The sequence below is a fragment of the Hemitrygon akajei genome, chromosome 17 (genome assembly GCF_048418815.1).
Source record: "Hemitrygon akajei chromosome 17, sHemAka1.3, whole genome shotgun sequence".
Taxonomy (NCBI): Eukaryota; Metazoa; Chordata; class Chondrichthyes; order Myliobatiformes; family Dasyatidae; genus Hemitrygon; species Hemitrygon akajei.
In genome coordinates, this window is record NC_133140.1 from 30,695,329 (window position 1) to 30,718,058 (window position 22,730).

General features: G+C 39.3%; 1 protein-coding gene across 1 annotated transcript in view; it reads right to left on the reverse strand.

Annotated features, from left to right (window-relative positions):
• LOC140740582 (BTB/POZ domain-containing protein KCTD19-like) overlaps positions 1-19,352 on the reverse strand; it is a 64,378-nt gene extending 45,026 nt beyond the window's left edge. Inside the window, exon 1 of the mRNA XM_073069870.1 lies at positions 19,226-19,352. The gene's annotated coding sequence lies outside the window, so the exon portion shown is untranslated. The remainder of the gene's footprint in view (positions 1-19,225) is intronic.
• Positions 19,353-22,730: the final 3,378 nt, after the last annotated feature.

Below are 22,730 nucleotides of genomic sequence, written 5' to 3' on the forward strand. Positions count from 1 at the left end.
GGGTTGACACTGTATGATGCGCTCCAATAACGAAATTCTAACTTGAAGTAGGCTAATTTCTTTAATAAAAAACCAGCAAAAACAAATTGTCTTGTAATGAGAACACTAACGATATAATAAAATAAATATTCTAAGTACATTCAAATGTACTTAAGCATTCTTAAACATACTTAAGTGATAAGCAGTCAATAAAAAAAATAATTCCCCCAACTTACTCCCTACCCTAACCTACTCTAACCACACTAAAACTGAAAGACAAAGCATGAATATGTAACTATACTCTTCACTTAAAAAATGTGCAATACAAAATACAATACGGACAGACAGAAAACAGATACATGGCTCCTGTACCCTAGTCCTTAATTACACAGGGCAACAAATATTTTTGAAAGTGTTGCTACCTCAGATTTTTGTGTTTTTTGTTTATGATAGACTTCTTGGAGCTAAACACAAATATAATTTCAGACTACTTATATCATATAGAAATTTGGAAAAAGAATAAATCAACTTTTAATGAATATAATGTGTTTAATTGCATAACGCTGCTGATGCTTTGCAATGTTCAACTAAACTAAAAATGTTTTGTTGATAATTTTTATTTGTATTCAGTGTTTGAGGCTTCTCACTTGTGTCCAACAATAATCTGCCAGCACTCTTGGATTCCAGATGCCCTGATACTGCTTCTACATGATTGCAATGTCCTGGTGAAACCTTTCACCACGCTCGTCACTGACAGCATCAAGATTTGCAGGGAAGAAGTCTAAATGGGAATACAGAAAATTAGTTTTTAGTGGCATGTTGCACTTCATGGTTTTGTATGTTTGAAGCATATTGTCAACCAGCTGCACGTAGTTTGGTGCTCTGTCATTGTCAAGGAAATTTTCAACAGCATCCTTGAATGCCTTCCATACAATTTTTTCCAGTCCTACTAGAAGTTCTTTGAGTTGCCTGTCATTGATGACCTGTTTGATTTGTGGACCAACAAAAAATCCTTCCTTAATCTTAGCATTAGTTATTCTAGGATACATCAGTCATAAATAAAATCCTTCATGGAGATTTTTGTGCCTGGTGACAGTAGATTCCATCCCTCCAACCTTGAACCCAGTAATTCTGCTTTTGCCATTGAAAAACTCAAGTCTCTGACCAGGTCATTTAACTCAGATTAAGTTATCTGAGGCCCACTCGACATTCAAAATCTGTGTATCAGTGTCAGTTTCCATTCCTTGTTCATCTTCATTCCTCATGGCATTTTCGTCTGCCTTCTCTTGACTCCATGTCCTATTTTTTAAAACCTGTCCTAACATGCAGCATACATCCTGCTTAAGTATGCCCAGGCAAGACAGAAAACTTTTCAGCTTACATTATAGGCAACAATTTAATTGATTTGAATTATGTATTGAAATAACATATATAGACAATTTCAAAACAGTGGTGTGCAAAAGGGAAATATGGTGATTTTCATGATCAGCAGCCCCAAATCAATAAGATACACCCAAAGGTATTCAGGAAGCAAAATACTTGTTGTTTAGTGTTATTAAACTATAAATTACAACTATTTCCTACTTAAAAATAGGAGACATGAAATGTTAACATTCATACAAATGTCCTCTTTCTTCTTCCAGATGAGTCATGCAACTGTCATCTAGGCCAGATGGTACCAGTACACTGTATAGCTCAGTACAGAGTGATCTTTACCACTCTGTCAAGTCAGTAAGTCAAATCAAAATTATGAAGCTTCCAGAACTGTAGCTCCTCAAACCTGTCTTCTGTAGAAGACATATCTTGTTACTCCTTGACCCACTGTTTCCAAAACAAATGTAACGTCCTGGGAAAGGTTTCAATGCTAATGTAAGGGTTGTTCTGTAGCAGCAGTGTTTGGGTTATGACTAGAGATAACAGGGGCTTTGAAATGTTCTGCCATCCAAAGAAGGGATTTTTTTTTCTTTTTGTGTGCCTGAGAGCAAGTTGGTCGAGATCTTTTGTTCGGCGGAAGATGGAGAGAGAAGATGCCAGAACTGAGAGGTCGTAGACAGCAAGATGGAGTAGACTTGGAATGGGGTCAGGAGTCAATGACGCTCAGAGAAAATCAATGGAGAACTAACGTACAGGAAAACCGTGAGCTCCAACATGCACATTAGACTGTGTCATTAAAATGGGCCCCTTTTCTCTTTGCTTTCTTTACTAACCATATAGTTAAATTAAGAATTATAAAGCTCAATTGTTTAATTGCATATGCTGTACCATCTGATATTTAGTGGTACTGATTTGTAACAGGGAAACACATCTTTCAGCATCCAAACAAATGAGGTTTCACAAGTTTGGCAGGGCCAGAGACTGTCTTCCCCTAGACTAACGGCGCTAAGTGAACCTGAGAGTTACACAAGTTTGACATATATTGGATTTGCTTTCATCTACAAAGAACATAAATGTTTTCCTTTTGGAACTCTCCTGGTGGTAAGGATGATAAAGCCTTCAGAAGCAACAGATGGTTGGGTATTAATGCTTCCTGATCACTAGGATAGAAGGACCATTGATAACAGCCTGCACTTCACAAAGATCTGTGTGGAAACTCTTTTTGTCAAAATTGTGTATATTCATGGAAGAACTGAGGACCTTTCTGTTTTTAATTATTATTTATTTAATAAATTTTTAGAAATTACAAAGAATAAATGTGATGATAAAATAGTAAGAAAAATAATATTGACCCTCCCCCCACTTAACCCTTATCTAAAGAAAGAAAAAAAGAGAAAGATTGCCTGGATATCGGAGGATCCCCACATGCTCCATGGAGTTCAAAATAATTTTAATATTTATTTTTACTTTCCCCAATTACTTTATAATTTTATCTTCAAAGGACCTATGTATTTAATCCTATCTTTTGTAAGTATGGGAGCCAAATTTCCAAAAATATATCATATTCATTTCTTAGATTGTATGTAATTTTTTCAAGTGGAATACAACTACGTATTTCATTATTCCATAGTTAAATATAAATCAGATTTCCAAGTAACTGCGATAACTTTTTTGGCTACTGACAATGCAATTTTTATAAATTTTTTCTGATACTTATTCAATTTAAGTTTTGGTATTGTCCCTTCAATGTCTCCTAATAAAAATAATACTGGACTATGTGGGAGTTGTACTCCAGTAATTTGTTCCAATAAAAGTCTTAGATTTATCCAAAATGGTTGAATTTTAAAACAAGACCATGTAGAATGTAAAAAAGTACCAATTTCTTGATTACATCGAAAACATTGGTCAGACATATTTGAATTTAATCTATTTATTTTCTGTGGTGTTATATATAATTGATGTAAAAAATTATATTGTATTAATCTAAGTCGAACATTTATTGTATTTCTCATACTATCAGAACATAATCTTGACCAGTTTTTTCCATCAATTTTAACATTCAAATCAGATACCCATTTTTGTCTTGATTTATGAATTCCTAATTTAATTGTCTGTTTTTGAATCAAATTATTCATACAAGATGTAAATTTTTAAATTTTTCCTTTTTGAATTAATATTTCTATTTCACTAGGTTTTGGCATCAACATCGTTTGTCCCAGCTTTTCTCGTAAATAAGCCTTTAATTGAAAATAACAGAAAAGAGTGTTATTTGATATTTTATATTTATTTTTTAATTGATCAAACGACATCAATATACCTCCTTCAAAACAATCACCTATATATTTAATCCCCGTTTGGAACCAATTATATAAAAGTTTATTATCCATTGTAAAAGGAATAAGCCTATTTTTAATTAAAGTTCTTTTTGCTAATAAAGATTTCTTTATCTCATCGTCCATATTTACCTTATTCCTTAAATCAATCAAGTGTCTTAATATAGGAGATTCTTTTTTTTCCCGTATCCATTTGGATTCCCATTTATATATAAAATCTTCTGGTATGTTTTCTCCTATCTTATCTAATTCTATTCTAATCCATGCCGGTTTTTCTTCATCAAAAAAAGACGCAATAAATCTAAGTCGATTTGCTTTATAATAATTCTTAAAATTTGGAAGTTGTAACCCTCCTAAATCAAATTTACATGTCAATTTTTCCAATGATATTCTTGACATCTTTCCTTTCCAAAGAAATTCCCTTACATATTTATTCAGTTCTTGAAAAAACTTCTGAGGTAATCGTATTGGTAAAGTTTGGAATAAATATTGCAATCTAGGAAATATATTCATTTTTACAGCATTAACTCTACCTATTAATGTTATTGGTAACATCATCCATTTATCAAGATCCTCTTTTATTTTTTTTAATAATGGCAAATAATTTTGTTTATATAAATTTTTTACATCATTATCAACTCTAATACCTAAATATTTTATCCCATTTATTGACCATCGAAATTGAGTTACTAATCGACATTGATTATAATTTCCTTTGGTAAGGGGTAAAATTTCACTTTTATCCCAATTTACTTTATACCCTGATACTTTCCCATATTCTTCCAATCTAAAAGATAATCTTTGCAAAGATTGCAATGGGTTTGTTAAATAAATCAAAACATCATCAGCAAATAAATTAATCTTATATTCTTCTTGATTAACTCTAAAGCCCCCAATGTCTGAAATCTGTTCTAATTAATTCAGCTAATGGTTCTATTGCCAATACAAATAAAGCAGGTGATAATGGGCAGCCTTGTCTAGTTGAAGTCGTTAAACAAAATGGTGTTGAAATCTGACCATTTGTAACTACTTTAGCTTGAGGATTAGTATTTAAAGTTTTAATCCATTGTATAAAAGATTTTCCTAACTCATATTTTTCCAATACCTTAAATAAAAAATCCCATTCCAATCTATCAAATGCTTTTTCTGCATCCAAAGCAACTGCCACACTCATTTCCTCTCTTTTTTGTGCCAAATGAATTATACTAAGTAACCGGGTTATATTATCCATTGATTGTCTGTTTTTAATAAAACCTGTTTGATCCATATGTATTAATTTTGGTAAATATTTAGATACTCTATTAGATAAAATTTTTGCTAGTATTTTATAATCTGTATTCAACAAAGAAATAGGCCTATATGATGTTGGTTTTAAAGGATCTCTCTTTTTTTGGCAATACAGTTATGATCGCTGTTAAAAAAGATTGTGGGAGTTTATGCATTCTTTCCACTTGGTATATTAATTCCATAAAAGGAGGAATTAATAAATCTTTAATTTTTTTTATAAAATTCAGGAGGAAAACCATCTTCTCCTAGGGATTTATTATTCTGAAGTGATCCTAAAGCTTCTTCAACCTCTTTTAATGTAAAGGGCATATCTAATCCTTTCTGTTCTTCCAAATTTAATTTTGGAAGGGTTATTTGTGATAAAAATTTATCTATCTCAACAATCTTATTTTGTGATTCTGATTGATATAGTTCAGTATAAATTTTTTTAAAAGTTTCATTAATTTCTAAAGGCTTATAAGTAACCTTATTTACACTTGTTCTAATTGCATTTATTGTTTTAGAAGCCTGTTCTGTTTTCAACTGCCAAGCAAGAATTTTATGTGATCTTTCACCTAGTTCGTAATATTTCTGTTTAGTTCTCATAATTACTTTTTCTGTACGATATGTCTGGAGTGTATTATATTGTAGTTTTTTATTAACAAGTTGTCTTCGTTTTTCTTCTGTCATATATCTTTGAGATTCTTTTTCTAACTTTATGATATCTTTTTCCAATTGATCTATTTCTGCTGCGTATTCCTTCTTAATTTTAGATGTATAATTTATAATCTGACCCTTAAATATGCTTTCATCGCTTCCCATAATACAATTTTATCCTCAACTGAATGTAGATTTGTATCCAAAAAAAATTGAATTTGTTTTTTCATAAAATCACAAAAATCTTGACGTTTTAATAAAATTGAATTACCGTAGATTTCGCACTACAGAGCGCACCTGATTAAAAGCCGCTGGCTCTAATTTTAGAAAGAAAATCAATTTTGTACTTGTACAAGCCGCACCGGATTTTAGGCCGCAGGTGTCCCACGTTGTAATATGAGATATTTACACAGAAAGATATTACACGTGAGGATTTTTTAACTTTTAATTAAATCCATATGGTAACATAAACAAATACATATTGCAAATGCTTTTTTTCGAACCGTGCCTGTAACGCGGCTACTTTTAAATATACATACGTATCGGTAACACACAAATTACGTTGCGTATACTTTTTTACTGAACAGTGCATAAACAACATTCCAATATCTCCTAACGACTGGTAAAAAATATATATACTGCAGCCTACCAGGAAAAGTTATTGATCGCCTTTAACTTAAAAGCAGCGTTTTGCTCGGGTCTAATGCCCCCACCTTCCCGTTTATCGCAAACCGGTATTTCCCACAAGACGCGGCGAAACCGGATGTGACGTCATAGCATCCCAGGATGTAGTACAGAAAACAAATATAGTTAAAACACTTCTAACTTTAACTAGAAATTACTAACAAATGAATTACTAAGCGAAAATATTATAAACTAAATAACTGCCATAAAGGCAGCACAATGCTTTTCTTCGAGTGTTTTCCATGTTGATGAGGGTGAGTACAAATGACTGATTTACAATAATTTAATTGTGAAAGTGCGCTTGATTTATCGTACAATTTCATTGGACCTCTGTGAACTACTCATCAATTTTATTGGTCTACTGTTATGAGGCAAAATGTTTTTGGCGGCATGAAAAAAAATCATGCATTAGCCGCACCGTAGTAAAGGCCGCAGTGTTCAAAGCTGTTCAAAATGTGGGAAAAAAGTAGCGGCTTATAATCTGACATCTACGGTAAATCTCCATCTATAGATCGATTCCTCCTTATCCATCATTATCATTGTCATTATCAAGGGTGAATGATCTGACAGTATTCTTGCTTTATATTCCACACTTTTCAATCTATCTTGAATATTTTTTGATAATAAAAAAAATCAATCCTTGAGTAAGTTTTATGTCTATTTGAATAAAATGAATAATCTCTTTCTCTTTCTCTTGGATTAATTTTTCTCCATATATCAATCAGGTTTAAATCTTTCATTAATGATAGTTAGTTTTGTTACTTTTGATTTTGTAGCAACTTTAGTTGACCTATCCAAAAATGGATCTAAACAAAAATTAAAATCTCCACCTATTAATATTTTATCATGTGCATCAGCCAAGTTCAAAAAAACTTCTTGTATGAATTTTGCATCATTTTCATTTGGTGCATAAATGTTCATAAAAGTCCATAATTCTGAAAAGATTTGACAATGTATAATCACATATCTCCCCACAGAATCAATTATTACATTTTGTATTTTAATTGGTAAAGATTTATTAACCAAACTTGCAACTCCTCTCGATTTTGAATTAAATGAAGCTGCAATGACATTTCCAACCCAATCTCTCTTTAATTTCTTATGTTCTGTTTCTGTTAAATGTGTTTCTTGTAAAAAAGCTATATCTCCTTTCATTTTCTTAATATATGTTAAAACTCTTTTTCTTTTCACAGGTCCATTAATTCCATTAACATTAAAACTTAAAATATTAAGTAAATTAATCATTCATAATACCTTGGGAACTCTTTAAAATTCTCCATGTTGCTATGAGTCTCTCCCCAACCATCCAGGCAAAAAAGAAGAAAAATAGAAGATAACTAATATATAAGGAAAAAAAACAAAATACCCCCCCCACTAATGTTGCGAATAAAAAGAACACAACATTACCCCTCCCCCCCATTTTACAGGTCATGGCAATCGCCATGATTGTACACGTGAAACTCGCAGCCATCGATCAGGGGCTCCTCCAGCTCCCCCGCAAAAAAAAAAGAAAATATATTAGTGAAGAAAAAAAAAAGAAAATAATTAATGTCTCTACTCCCAATTAATATTCCTCGACTATTTTTTTTTCCTTATAAATGTCCATCAAGTCCAACCTTGTTTCAGTCTTCATCATTAGTCCATTTCATTTCTATAATTCTTTACTCCTCTTCATGGACATCAGGTAATTCTTGTACAAATTTCTCCGCTTTCCGGTAGTCAACGAAAAAACTTCTTTCTTCATTATCCAGGAAAATTATCAATTTTGCTGGGTAGCTCAATAAAAATTTGTAGCCCTTTTCCCATAAAGATTTTTTCACTGGATTAAATTCCTTCCGCCTCTTCAAAAGATCGTAACTTATGTCTGGATAAAAAAAAACCCTTTTCCCTTCTATTATCAATGGCCCATTTCTCCTTTTAGCACCTTGAGTAGCTGCCTTCAAGATCATTTCTTTATCTTGGTACCTTAAGCATTTTATCAAAATTGATCTTGTTGAGGTCTTGGTCTGAAAGCTCTTGTGTGCTCTTTCAATTTCAATTACTTGACTTCCTTCTTTCATTTCCAAAATTTTCGGAATCCATTCTTGAAAGAATTTTATTGGATTTTTTCCCTCTGTAACTTCCATAAGACCAACAATTTTAATATTATTTTGTCTACTAGAGTTCTCAAGTGCATCCATTTTTTCCAACATCCGTTTTCTTTCTATTGTCCAGGCAAGATTATTGTCTTCTATCTTATCTATTCTTTCAGTGTTTTCTTCCATTTTTACTTCCATCTCTTTAACTTTGTTATCCATCTTCTTTTGTTTTTCCACCACATTATCGAGTGTATTCTGCATCCTTCTTATAGCTTTTAATTCATTCATAATATATATCAGGATATCTTTTATGTCTCCTTTAATCTCTTCCTTCTTTTCCTTTTCTTCTTCCTCTGAATTTCCCAAAGAGTCTGTTTCTGCTTCCAATCCACTTCCAATTTCACTTCCAGCCGTAGTTGGGATTTGTAGTTTTGTTAATATCTGTTCATGCATACTTTCGCGCATGCGTTGTTCTTGCCGTTTCTTCTTAGAGACCGCCGACATTGCTGCAACTTCCTGTCCCGCATCATCAGAAGTGCCATGCACTTCGCCGGGAGGAGATCCAACTTGAGTCCGAGGCTTCGCCGATACGGTTAGGCCTTTTTCCCCGCTGATTTGTGCAGTCTTCGAAGTAGTAGCTTTCTTCTGTTTCAGTTTAGGAGCCATATCAAAAGATAATCCTGAGTTGCTTATAAATAGTTTCTAGTAGATATTTGTTAACTCTTCTTCATTTAAACCCTATTTCATTATTTTTTACGAGGGAGCTGGATTCCCAACGTCTCGATCCTACGTCATCACGTGATGCCCCCTCACTGAGGACCTTTCTCACCCACTTACTCCCCTTTGTAAACTCAAGAATTCATCTGAAAATCTTTCTTAGCCAAAAATAAGTGACCTTCATTTCAGCTTTTCTGAGCTCCTATACTGAGAGACAATCTCAACCAATCTCTCTCCCTAAAGAATATCTTTGCTATTCTGCATCCAAGACAGACTGAGCAAGAATGATATTCAATTGCTTCCTCTTCTAAGAAACACGAGCAGGTTCTTAAATCAAAGAATCCAGGATACTGTCTTCCTCAAACAGGTCCAAGACAAGAAGTGATAGATTATATATGTTACAACATACACCTCCTCTTCAATCTGCATGACATTCATCATACAATCCTCTTGACTTTTGGATCATCTAGAAGTTCTCAAGAACAATCAGGATTTGCAGATCATTGGCATTCATGCTAAAGAGACTGAGGCCCTGATGCCCACATCATATTCTTCAGAAAAAACTTTTCCCTCAACCCTCTACAGGCCACATCTGTAGGGTTACTTGAAGTGTTTACATTCAGATGCTTGCTGTGAGACCTTAAGAACTTCATTCTTGAAATACTTCAGCACAGAAATACTATCAGTGCAAACAACTGAGTTCTGAAGCTGCATATGCATCTCCTTCTTCCACAATGTGTCCATACGACTTGCCATCATAGTACAGATGAGCTCCATGTGAGGCATAGAAACTGATTTCAATGGATCTACCTTAGATTTACCCATGATAAATCAGAGAATACATGTCATGCAACAATAGGTAGGTCACTTTTCCATAGCCATCTTCACTTGCACCTGTAAAGTGGTATAATTGTGCAGCAGTAACTTCTCCAAAATAAGTGTTTCAAACATTTAACAACCTTAAAGACTGGCAGAGTCCTTCCAGCCAGCTTGTCTACTCATGAGCAACTGATAGTGGTATAGATAATTCCAGCCAAATCCATTCTTGCATACATCTTGTAAGATCTTCCAAGCAGATAACACCACTGGACTCAAGATTCCTAATGGATCATAGATGGAACTAACTGGAGAGGTTACCCCTTTTAGTAAATGGTCTATCTTGGATCGTGATGTTAAACTTGAAGTTTCAGACTGAATGAACTATTGCACACCCAGTACTCTCTCAAAGTAACATCTTGCTCCAAATTCAAATCTTTCATGTCTTTCACTCTTTGCTCTTCTGGTATCACAGATAGCACACTATGTCTGCTGCTTATCGACTTTGAGTCAAAAACTACCTTTAGCAGAGATGGAAACAAGCTCATAATAGAGAGACACTGCTTCTTCCTCTGAGAACACTGACACAAAGCAGTCACCAACACAGGAGCAATGTAAAACCTCATCCACTGTCTCACAACTGAACTGTTCTTCATGGTCTTCTGCACATTCCCTAAGAGTGAAATTGGCACAACTTGGTGGTGAAGTTGCTCCAAAGAAATGTACCACTATTCTAAAGTCAATGTTTGTAGTGAGATGCTGAAGATGTTCTATAGGTCAGTTGTGGAGAGCGCCCTCTTCTTTGTGGTGGCGTGTTGGGGAGGCAGCATTAAGAAGAGGGACGCCTCACGTCTTAATAAGCTGGTAAGGAAGGCGGGCTCTGTCGTGGGCAAAGTACTGGAGAGTATAACATCGGTAGCAGAGCGAAGGGCGCTGAGTAGGCTACGGTCTATTATGGAAAACCCTGAACATCCTCTACATAGCACCATCCAGAGACAGAGAAGCAGTTTCAGCGACAGGTTGCTATCGATGCAATGCTCCTCAGACAGGATGAAGAGATCAATACTCCCCAATGCCATTTGGCTTTACAATTCAACCGCCAGGAGTAAGATATGTTAAAGTGCCGGGGTTAGGACTCAATGTATTTAAGTAAACTACTTAAGAACTTTTTAAAAGCTATTATTAATGCTTTTTGAGAGGGTGATTTTAGATGCATAACATATTTTTACTGAGTTAAGTATTGTATGTAATTAGTTTTGCTACAACAAGTGTATGGGACATTGGAAAAAATGTTGAATTTCCCCATGGGGATGAATAAAGTATCTATCTATATCTTGACTGGAGTCACCTTCAAGCCACCAAAGAAACCTCAGCAGATCTGTATCCTCTGCTGGTATTTTAACCTGATGAAACATTGATTCAATTATCTGCCATAATCACCACTGTTTCTTTTCTGAAACTCCAGTCAGTCAACTAATAAGATCTGGTTGCTCTAACAGCTGAACACTGTGATATTCCCTGAAAAGTCACTCCACAGTCGAACACAATATGGAGTTTCCCTTTTCTGAGATGACAAAGAACATGGGGGACGGCACGGTAGCATAATAGTTAACATAATGCTTTACCAATTCCCATCATGGCCTGTAAGGAGTTTGTATGTCATCTCTGTGACCACATGGATTTCCTCCAGGTGTTCGAGTTTCCTCTCACAGTCCAAAGACATACTAGTTGATAGGTCAATTGATCATTGTAAATGGTCTTATGATTAAGCTAGGGTAGGATTAAACTGGGGATTGTTGGATGGCCAGACTTGAAAGGCCTCCATGCTGTAGCTCAATAAATAAATTATGTGGAATATACCCGATTTTCCGAACACTGTGTTCTAGAGTCTCTGCTGCCACTCTTTTGGCATAACCCCTGGAAATGAAAGCTGTGTAGTCAGCATAAAATAACAAATGTTTCTTAAAATTTCTTCCTTAGATTTAGAGCATGCTATTCAACAATCTTCGTACTACTAGACGTGTTAATTTCTTCCTTTCTCACTCAAAGGTAAACCTATCTGGTAGTGTTCATCCACTAATTTCACAGAATTTGCAACCAGCTCCATGAATTTGTGGTCTTGTCTTAACAAACCAGGTTGTTCAACCTGACTGCATTCTGGGAAATCTGTCTTGAACTGATGCTGCCAATGCTCATTCAAGTTCAAAACTGAGATACTGTTAACTATCAGCCCTGGCTGAGCAGGCTCTTCCATCACCATGGTCGCCTTTCACGGTCCAGCCCAGCATTGTTCTGATTGCATAGGATCCATCATTAATACTGTGAAACACTTGTAACAGCTCCAATGCTTTAGGTACATCTGTCAGTCAGCAGCTCAGTATCTGAATCAATTTCTGGCAAATTGACATGCTTCAGGTGAGACCATTCCTGGAGATCCCTCTGATGAGGAAGATTCCCTATGTGCTTTCCTGCATATAGATGTTAGGTTGTTCACAATAGTTTTCACTATCTAAATAAGCCACTTCGAATCCTGAAACAATAACTACTTACAACCTTCTGTTAACCCACGCTGCAAAAAAGAATGCATGTCCTTTTTCCTGAGTGGTTGAGCTTGTTCATTAGGCCTATTGTGCAGAACACTGCTGTACTTCCATGATCTAGGAAAGCACAAGTAGCCACTGTCTTGTTACTATTCTTTGACTTCACTTGTACTGGAACTATAGGAAGTTTACAATCAAGATCAACAGCCCTCGAGAAGCCATTAGATACCAGGGTGTTACTTACTACTGTGTCTGATTCTTTCACAGCATGTTCTGAGTCTGCCCCCTTTTCATCAGAGTGAATATGAAGTATGCTGGGATGCTTGCCACTGCATACCTTGCATGAAAGATGCTTGTTGGAATCCTTATCAATGTGTCCTGTACACAAACAACCAAAGCAGACACCATTTTCCTTTAGGAAGCCAATCTTCTCATTATGATCTTTTTTTCTCTAGCTGATGGCACAAATCCAGTGTATGTTCACCCTCACAGAACATACAAATCCATCTGTTAGTTCCAGGTTTGGTTTTAGCTTTATTTCTCACAGTACCCACAGTGGTGTCAAAGCTGCTTCCTTTAGTCTTAGAATGAACTTGTGACTTAAGTTTTGTTGACACCTTTGCTTACTGCAGATGATGTAGCATCTTGTATATTTCCAAATACCAGTTGTGTAGTAATCTTAACTTATTTTTCAATAAAATCAACAAATGTCAGCAAAAGTAGCCTCACAGTTGTGCTTAGTTTGCAGTTTATAGAGTACTCCTCTCCATAGATCCTTCAGCATATAGGGGAACTTCTTTATATCAATTAACATATTGGTAGGCATATCCAGTTCTTACATGAACTGCACTTCTCCCAAAGCATTACAACTGCATCTAAGAAAAATATCACAGACTTGAAGAGCTTTCCCATCTTCAGATTTGATAGGTGCCTACAAGAGCCTTTCCCATTGTGGTGAACTACATATACCTGTCTGAACACGCCCCCCCACCCTCTCGCTGACTGCTCCTGTGGCTCCTCCCACAGACCCCAGTATAAAGGCGATTGGAGGCACTGCTCCTTCCTCAGTCTCCAGGATGTTGTGTGGTGGTCGCTTGCTGCTTGTGCTTTCTTCCAGCCAATAAAAGCCTACCATAACATGTCTCCGAGAGTTATTGATGGTGCATCACCCATGTAGGCTTATGCCATTTTCTGTTCATTACCAAAATGTTCTTGTAGTAAAGCGATGGTATTTAGATATCCTTCCTCAGGATATGCTGACAACTTCTGACAAGCTCTTTAGGGCAACCTCCAGTGTACTGTTCAAGGAATTACAGGCAATCACCATTGTTGTCAGTCTTGCCTTCAACACTATTCTTAAACAAGTCCTCATGAATGCATGATATTGCAATGTATTGTCATTGAAGATTTGAATCCCTCTTTTAGGCAGAGATGTAATGTGTTTTTTTTGTACCAATGAGGGTGTTATTTCATTTGGTGTCCATATGGCCTCCATAGTACTACTCAGACCTCTATAATCTAAAACAAGAGTGTTTCCATTCCATAGGTTAATGCCCGGAGTTGTCATCCAAATCATTGACGTATAACATAAAAAGCAGTCTCAACACAGACCTATCACCAGTAGCCAAACAGAAAAAGTTTGTTTCATTCCTACTTTCTGCCTCTGCCAATCAGTCAATGTCCTATCCATTCTTGGATCTTTTACGTAATACCAGGGGCTCTTACCTCATTAAGCAGCTTCATGTGAAGCATCTTGTCAAAGGCATTCTGAAAATCCAAGTATTTAGAATATAAGCAGTCAAAACAATATCATTCCCTTGACTTACTCTCTATTGCAACCAGACTAAAAGTGAACTAAAGACAGAATAAATATAAAACTATACTCTTCACTTCTACCTCCCTTCAACCCACATGACAAATTATCCTTAATAAACACACAACATAAAACACAATACAAACAAAATAGAAACATGGCTCCTACAACTTCTATTGTCATTTGATGATTCTACCTAACTTAAGACCCATTTAATAAGTTAAAAAAACAGATTTGAAAAAGCAAGCCTATAGCTTAGTACACCATTCCTGTCTCTGAATTAGTGGGTGTAGTGCTCAAATAAAGTAGTACCCAGCATTGATTGATTTGTTGTGGTGGGAAAAGCAGTGTAGCAGTTACAACACTTTTGATTGGGTCTTCTTTGTCTCAAGAATGTGTTGTTATCTTGAGTATTTAAGTGACAGCTTTTGCAAAAGTGCCATCTTTGTTTCTTTATATCATTTGATTATTCTTTCTCAGCTCTTCATTTAGTTTCACATGATCTGTATCTGCTCTTTTGCTTAAACTTTAAAATAAATGATTGTGAAGTAACAAGGTTTCCATTCTTGGACTCCTAAAATACCCTTCTGAAACAGAGGAACACATTGGCTATTCTTTACTCACTGGAACCTCACTAAGACTGAGAGCAGGAGGCACTTCTTTAGCGAGAGGATGGTGTATACAGGCAGTCCCTGAGTTACGAACTTCCAACTTACAGACAACTTGTGCTTACGAATGGAGGGAGGAGAACGTTGTCTGCCATTTTAAGTCGGATCACGGTGCTGTCCGCCATTTTAAGTTGTTGCCGTTTACACTGTGTTGAGTGTGTAACTTTGCATTTGGCTTAGATATTTCTTAGCAAAATTCACCCTGATCTTCCCCCCACCTTTCACAGTCAGCACTGCCTCCACTTGTCCCATTTAACCTATCTCACTGCAGGTGGCCTTTAGGACCCGGAGCAGAACAAGAACCGCGGCCTGCAGCTGCACTTTTTTTTTTATTAAGTGCGATCGTGAACAATAGCCAGATCAGAAATGCTGATCAAGTCAACTAGTTCCTAAAGAGAACTCTGATAGGCCAATCAGATGGTTCACTGCTCGCCAACGATAGAGCATAAAATCCGCAATTTACTATTTTGTTGATGGAAAACTATCATGATTGAAAATAAAGTGGAAATAATAAAGCAATTGGAGAGAGGTGCAACGCCATCGGTCACTGGAAAAGCTTTAGGTTACAGTCGGTCAACGATCGGACCAACTTTAAAGGATACAGGTAAAGGATAAAGTGAGAATAATGGAGCATGTGAAAGGCCCTGCCCCGATGAAAGCTACAATTATTACTAAGCAACCCAGTGGTTTAATTATTGAAATACATACGTTTCTTAAGTGTTTTATATACATAGAAAGGTAAAATATATACTATATACTAAGACAAACGTTTGATTAACTGACGCTAAATAATACCGGAAGTACCTGCTCCGACTTGCGTACAAATCCGACTTAAAGACAGACTCAGGAACGGAATTCATTCGTAACCCGGGGACTGCCTCTATGTCAATCTCGTTAACACAATGGGCAGTGGAAATCAAGTTATTGGGTGCTTTTAAGGCAGAGACTGATAGGTTTTTGATTGGTAAGGGGTTTAAGGATTACAAGTAGAAAATAGGAGACTGGGGTTGGAAACAAAAGTAGCAGGCAAAATTGAATAGAGCAGATTCAATGGGCTAAACGGACTAATCTTGCTCCTATTTCCGACGGATTACAACACTTTTAGTTTTTTTTAATGATTAGGCAAAAATTAAGCAACTGCATCAATTCTGGCCAGCATGATTGATAACAATTTCTCCAGCTTTAAGAAAGGCTACAAAAAAAGCAACAGTGGGATATATCAAATACAAGGTTTCACCTGAAAAGCTAGAGTTGTTCCCCTTGCATCAAAGATACTTGGGAAGGTAGAGGGAACATTCAATATCATAATAGCTTTATGTTTTGTAAACAGAAAGAAATTGTGACTAAAAAGCACAAAATGCTGGCAGAACTCAGCAGGCCAGACAGCATCTATGGGAGGAGGTAGTGATGACGTTTCGGGCCGAAACCTTTAATCAGGAGTGAAGTAACATGGGATGGTCGAGGGGGGATAAAAAGTGGGGGGAGGGATGAAGTAGAGAGCTGGGAAGTGATAGGCTGGGGGAAGGTGGAGAATTATGGGAAATAAAAGAGAAAGAAAGGTAGGGCTGGGGGGAGATTATAGTGGGGGGGGGGGAAAAGACAGAGAAAGAGAACCAGACTAAAATTATAGATAGGGATGGGGTAAGGGGGGGGGGGGGCAGGGGTATCAACAGAGGTCTGTGAGATGAATGTTCATGCCGGCAGGTAGGAGGCTACCTAGGCGGGAGATAAGGTATTACTCCATCGACCTGCGTGTGGCCTCATCTTGACGGTAGAGGAGGCCATGGACAGACATGTCGGAGTGGGAGTGGTCTGTGGAATTAAAGTGTGTGGCCACAGGGAGATCCCGCCACTGCTGGAGGACTGAGCGCCGGAGTTCGGCGAAACGGTCTCCCAGTCTGTGGCGGGTCTCCCCAATGTATAAATGGCCACATCAGGAGCACCGGATACAGTAGTTTGATTGAAGTGGTGCCTCACCTGAAAGGACTGCCTGGGGCCTGGGATGTTGGTGAGGGAAGAAGTGTGGGGGCAGGTGTAGCACTTCTTCCGTTTGCAGGGATAAGTGCCTGGAGGAAGGTTGGTGGGGATGAATGGACAAGGGAGTTGCGTAGGGAGCGATCCCTGCGGAAAGCCGAGAGTGGGGGGGGAGGGGGAGATGTGGCTGGTGGTGGGATCCTGTGGGAGGTGGCGGAAGTTGCGGAGGATTATACATTGGATCTGTAGGCTGGTAGGGTGATAGGTGATGACCAGGGGGACTCTATCCCTGGTGGGCTGGTGGGGGGATGGGGTGAGGGCAGAGGTGCGTGAAATACGGGAGACGCGATGGAGGGCAGAGTTGATAGTGGACGAAGGGAAGCCCCTTTCATTAAAACAGGAAGACATCTCCTTTGTCCTAGAATGAAAAGCCTCATCCTGAGAACAAATGCGGCAGAGGCGGAGGAATTGAGAGAAAGGGATAGCATTTTTGCAGGAGACAGGGTGGGAGGAGGAATGGTCTAGGTAGCTGTGGGAGTCTGCAGGTTTGTAGTAGACATCAGTGGATAGGCTGTCTCCAGAGATAGAAACAGAAAGATCTAGAAAGGGGAGGGAGGTGTCGGAAATAGACCAGGTGAATTTGAGGGTGGGGTGAAAGTTGGAGGCGAAGTTAATGAAGTCGATGAGCTCAGCATGTGTGCAGGAAGCAGTGCCGCTGCAGTCGTCCACATAACGTAAGAAAAGAGGAGGACAGATACCGGTGTAGGCTTGGAACATAGATTGCTCCACATGGCCGACAAAAAGTCAGGCGTAGCTAGGACCCATGCGGGTGCCCATGGCTACACCTTTAGTTTGGAGGAAGTGGGAGGAGCCAAAGGAGAAATTGTTAAGGGTGAGGACTAATTCCGCAAGGTGGAGAAGAGTGGAGGTAGGGGGTGACGGGCTGGGACTGGAATCCAGGAAGAAACGGAGAGCTTGGAGACATTCCTGGTGGGGGATAGAGGTATATAGGGATTGGATGTCCGTGGTGAAAATGAGGCGGTGGGGGCCAGGGAACCTGCCGCAGACTGGGAGACCATTTCGCCGAACACCGGCTCTCAGTCCTCCAGCAGTGGCGGGATCTCCCTGTGGCCACACACTTCAATTCCACAGACCACTCCCACTCCAATATGTTTGTCCATGGCCTCCTCTACTGTCAAGGTGAGGCCACACACAGGTCGATGGAGCAATACCTTAACTCCTGCCTAGGTAGCCTCCTACCTGCCGGCATGAACAATCATCTCACAGACCTCCGTTGATACCCCTGCCCCCCCCTTACCCCATCCCTATCTATAATTTTAGTCTGGTTCTCTTTCTCTGTCTTTTTTCCCCCCTCATTATAATCTCCCCCCAGCCCTACCTTTCTTTCTCTTTTATTTCCCATAATTCTCCACCTTCCCCCAGCCCATTTCCCTCCAGCCTATCACTTCCCAGCTCTCTACTCCATCCCTCCCCCCACTTCTTATCCCCCCTCGACCATCCCATGTTACTTCACTCCTGATGAAGGGTTTCAGCCCGAAACGTCGTCACTACCTCCTCCCATAGATGCTGTCTGGCCTGGTGAGTTCTGCCAGCATTTTGTGCTTTTTATTTATTTCCAGCATCTGCAGATTCACTCATTTTGCCAAGAAATTGTGACCTTTGATTCAAGGAATAAGGCACACAGATTCAACCTCATGGGCGAGATACACAGAGGGGTTGGTTATGAGTGGGTTTTATAAAACAGGGGATGGATAGATTGGAAATTGACTTACACAGAAACCCTGAAAGCAGATTTCAAAGTTTACACTTTACTTTCAGTTAAATTTCCATAAATCCCTGTCTTCACTGAAGAGATCTGACAGAATACCTCTACCAGATGGATAGCTTCTACCCCACTGTTATAAAACTATTGAATGGCTCGCTTGTACTATACAATGGACTCTTGACATCATGAACTACCTCCTTATGAATTTGCACCTTATTGTTTATCTGGACTGCACTTTCTCTGTATCTGATGCACTTTATTCTGCATTCTGTTACTGCTTTTCCTTGTACTACTTTAATGTTGGAATGATAACATGAGACGTTTTCACTGTACCTCAGAACCTATGACAATAAATCGAGTTACCAGATCGCCTGCTCCTCGCTCGCCTTGTTGGCACTGTTTAAGCCCGGGTTGGAATGGACAAAAGTAGTTTTGTAGTATCATTCACTAACAAACAAGGCGTTAGTCAGCAGTGCCTACAACAAAATAAAACCAACACCTATATTTCATGTTTAAATCGCACTTGGTCCGCTATTTTACCTCAGTCTCCAGTTCCTTCAGCATCGCAGCCCGAGTCAATTCAGGTCCCATGTCCGTTTGATTTTCCCTCTCGCGACCCCTCGAACATTTTGAACAAAACCGTCCTGAAGACACGCGCACCCTTGACCCACCGAGCACCCGCCCTGCGCGCGCACCCTCGACCCACCGGGCTCCCGCCCTGCGCGCGCACCCTCGACCCACCGGGCTCCCGCCCTGCGCGCGCACCCTCGACCCACCGGGCTCCCGCCCTGCGCGCGCACCCTCGACCCACCGGGCTCCCGCCCTGCGCGCGCACCCTCGACCCACCGGGCTCCCGCCCTGCGCGCGCACCCTCGACCCACCGGGCTCCCGCCCTGCGCGCGCACCCTCGACCCACCGGCCTCCCGCCCTGCGCGCGCACCCTCGACCCACCGGCCTCCCGCCCTGCGCGCGCACCCTCGACCCACCGTGCTCCCGCCCTGCGCGCGCACCCTCGACCCACCGGGCTCCCGCCCTGCGCGCGCACCCTCGACCCACCGGGCTCCCGCCCTGCGCGCGCACCCTCGACCCACCGGGCTCCCGCCCTGCGCGCGCACCCTCGACCTACCGGCCTCCCGCCCTGCGCGCGCACCCTCGACCCACCGTGCTCCCGCCCTGCGCGCGCACCCTCGACCCCCCCCCCCCGGGCTCCCGCCCTGCGCGCGCACCCTTGATCCACTGAGCCCCCGCCCTGTGCGCGCACCTCGGAACACCGGCCTCTCTCGCGCCGCGCGTGCATCTACGCAATGGCCGCCCCTGAATTGTGCGCGCCGTTCCTCACAACTACTTTCCACTTCTACCGCACGTGCAATTAGGAACGCCCTCACTCCCGGCCGCCTCTTCCCCTCCCTTACTAAATCGCCTCAAATTCATAATGAAATATAGCTGCTGCCTTGCCTTCTCTATAACTGCATCAATATGTTGGGATCAGGTTAAATCCTCAGAGATATTGAGACTCAAGAACTTGAAATTACTCACTCTCTCCACTTCTGATCCTTCTTTGGGGATTAGTTTGTGTTCCTTTGTCTTTGTCATAATTCACAAACACTGCCATTGAGTTGTGCTCATTTTTAAGAGAAGGTGTCTGACGTAATGATGTCAGTGTAAAGTAATTGCTTTTTGTTTGTAATGGCAGCTGTGGAGGTCAAGTCTTTATATATATTTAAGGCAGAGGTTGATAGATTCTTGATTGTTTAGGGCTTGATGGGATACACAGGGCGAAGACAAGAGATTGGGGTTAAGAGGGAAAATGGATGAAACATGATGAAATGGTGGAGTAAACTGAGTAGACCAAATAGCCTAATTCCACCCCTATGTTTTATGATCTTATACTACCCCCAACTCATTTCATCTGACTGTAACCCATCCCTTATCTGGTTCCATTTTCACCTTCAGTAACTACATCCTCTCCTGTTTCTAATGATCACCTTCCAGCCTCTGTCTCCATCTCCCCTTCTGATCCCTCCCCCCACCTAGCTCCATTCGCTCCTTTTTCTCACTTGTTTTGCACTATGACCCACCAGCTGCTGTCACTTAACCTCACACCTTTCCATCTCTACTTGGCTCCATTTAGCTATCATTACTACCTATTGGTTGGCGCGTGGCCTAGTGGGCAAGGCATCAGACTAGTAACCTGAAGTTCACCGGTTGGAGCCTCAGCTGAGGCAGCATGTTTGTGTCCTTGAGCAAGGCACTTAATAACACATTGCTCTGCGACGTCACCGGTGCCAAGCTGCATGGGTCCTAGTGCCCTTCCCTTGGGCAACTGCTGGTCTCCCATACAACCCTGCCCTGGAAACTCCAGGCGCAGATCCATGGTCTCTCAAGACCGACGGATGCCACCACCACTACCTATTGCCTGCCAAACTTTGCTATATTCCTCTCTCTCACCTCTTTATATGGCCATCTCCCCTCTTAACCTTCAGTCTTGATGCAAAATCTTGAGTAGAATAATGAACATCTCTAGGTTTGTTGAGAGCAAATTCAAATCTCCAGTCAAAACTTGATATAACTGCTACAGTTCATGTGCAAAATTAAAACAGGATTGAGGATAATCTACAGACGTGTAAATGATTAGCCTACAAAAAGCAAGGTTGGTACAAATGCATCTTCTTTCTTGGAAGCTGTCAGAGATTAGAGCTTGTGTCCCGGTTATTCACAGTGTACGTCAATGATTTGGAGCAAGAAATTAAATGTAACATTTCCAAGTTTTTGTTGTACACAAAGTTGAGGGGAGAGGTCAGGGCAGTTGGTGAATTGCTATGAAGTTGAAAAGAGGCTCCAATGACAATGAGTGGGCAAATGCATGGCAGATATTATTAGGTTATCCATTTTGGTTTTAAAACAAAGATCGATTCTAAATGGAAGGAGCATGTACATTGAGACCCATTTGACCTTTCACACTAGGTGCTGAAAAGTGCCAAATTCAACAAGCATTTAGGAATGCAAATGATTCATTTTTTAAATTGCTTCGATAAAGTATCAAACCTAGGATCTGTCAAAGTGGAAGATGGCAAACCAGCCAAAGATGTGTTTTTTCAGAAATCTCAGTTGTTACAACAAAGCGGCTCTTCAATGTTTACATTGCATGGACATACTTGCTTTTTGGACAAATACCATCTTCAAATTTTTGGAATGAGGCCCAATTTGAATATAAGGAGGTGATGCTATAAGGTTAAATATTGATAAACATCCCTTGGATTGATTAATATAATGTGGTCAGATTGTAAAACACAGATTATGAGTTTGCAACCTATAGTTATATCAGTAGAGATGTTTTGCACTGAATCTTGGAGTTACAGGATTTCAAAAACTGTTAACTAAGAAGATCAAACACATTAGATGGCCATTCAGGAATAGAAGTCTACTATTCCTCTTCACTCAGGCTCCAAATGTCTGGGTTTGGTCACTGCAACAAACTTCACTTTCAGTCATTTGATACAAAATAAAACCATGCAGAGAAATTCAAATTACAATTCTCTTCAGATTCAACTCTTTTGGAAATTATAACCTATTTTTGACTCTCTTTGAATGCTGGACTTTTAAATTGGAAAATTTATTTCCTACTTGCTGTTTTGTTTACTGTTAAATCTTTAAGTTGCATATGCAAATATCTCTCTTTTTAACCAATTCCTACTAAAGTAAATTGAATTAATCTTTTCAATCTGCCAACACTGGAGTTAAGTGATACATTATTTATAATTGTTCTAAAAGGAAGTTATCTTACACGTACATTCTTATCCAATAAATTGATTTTTGTTTCTATTCAGTATAGTTTCCAAAATCTAAGTGTAATTCAGGTTTCCAGGGCAAATATAATTTCTTCTGTGAAAATAAGATATTTTAAGTTTGAAAATAGTGGTTTACAAACTTAATTCAAATATGGCTTTGTTAAAATAATTAATATTGATATTTAAATGTAAAGTAATCACAAAATGAATGTAATATTCCACAAATCAATTTTTAGGTCATGAAGAATCCACATTTT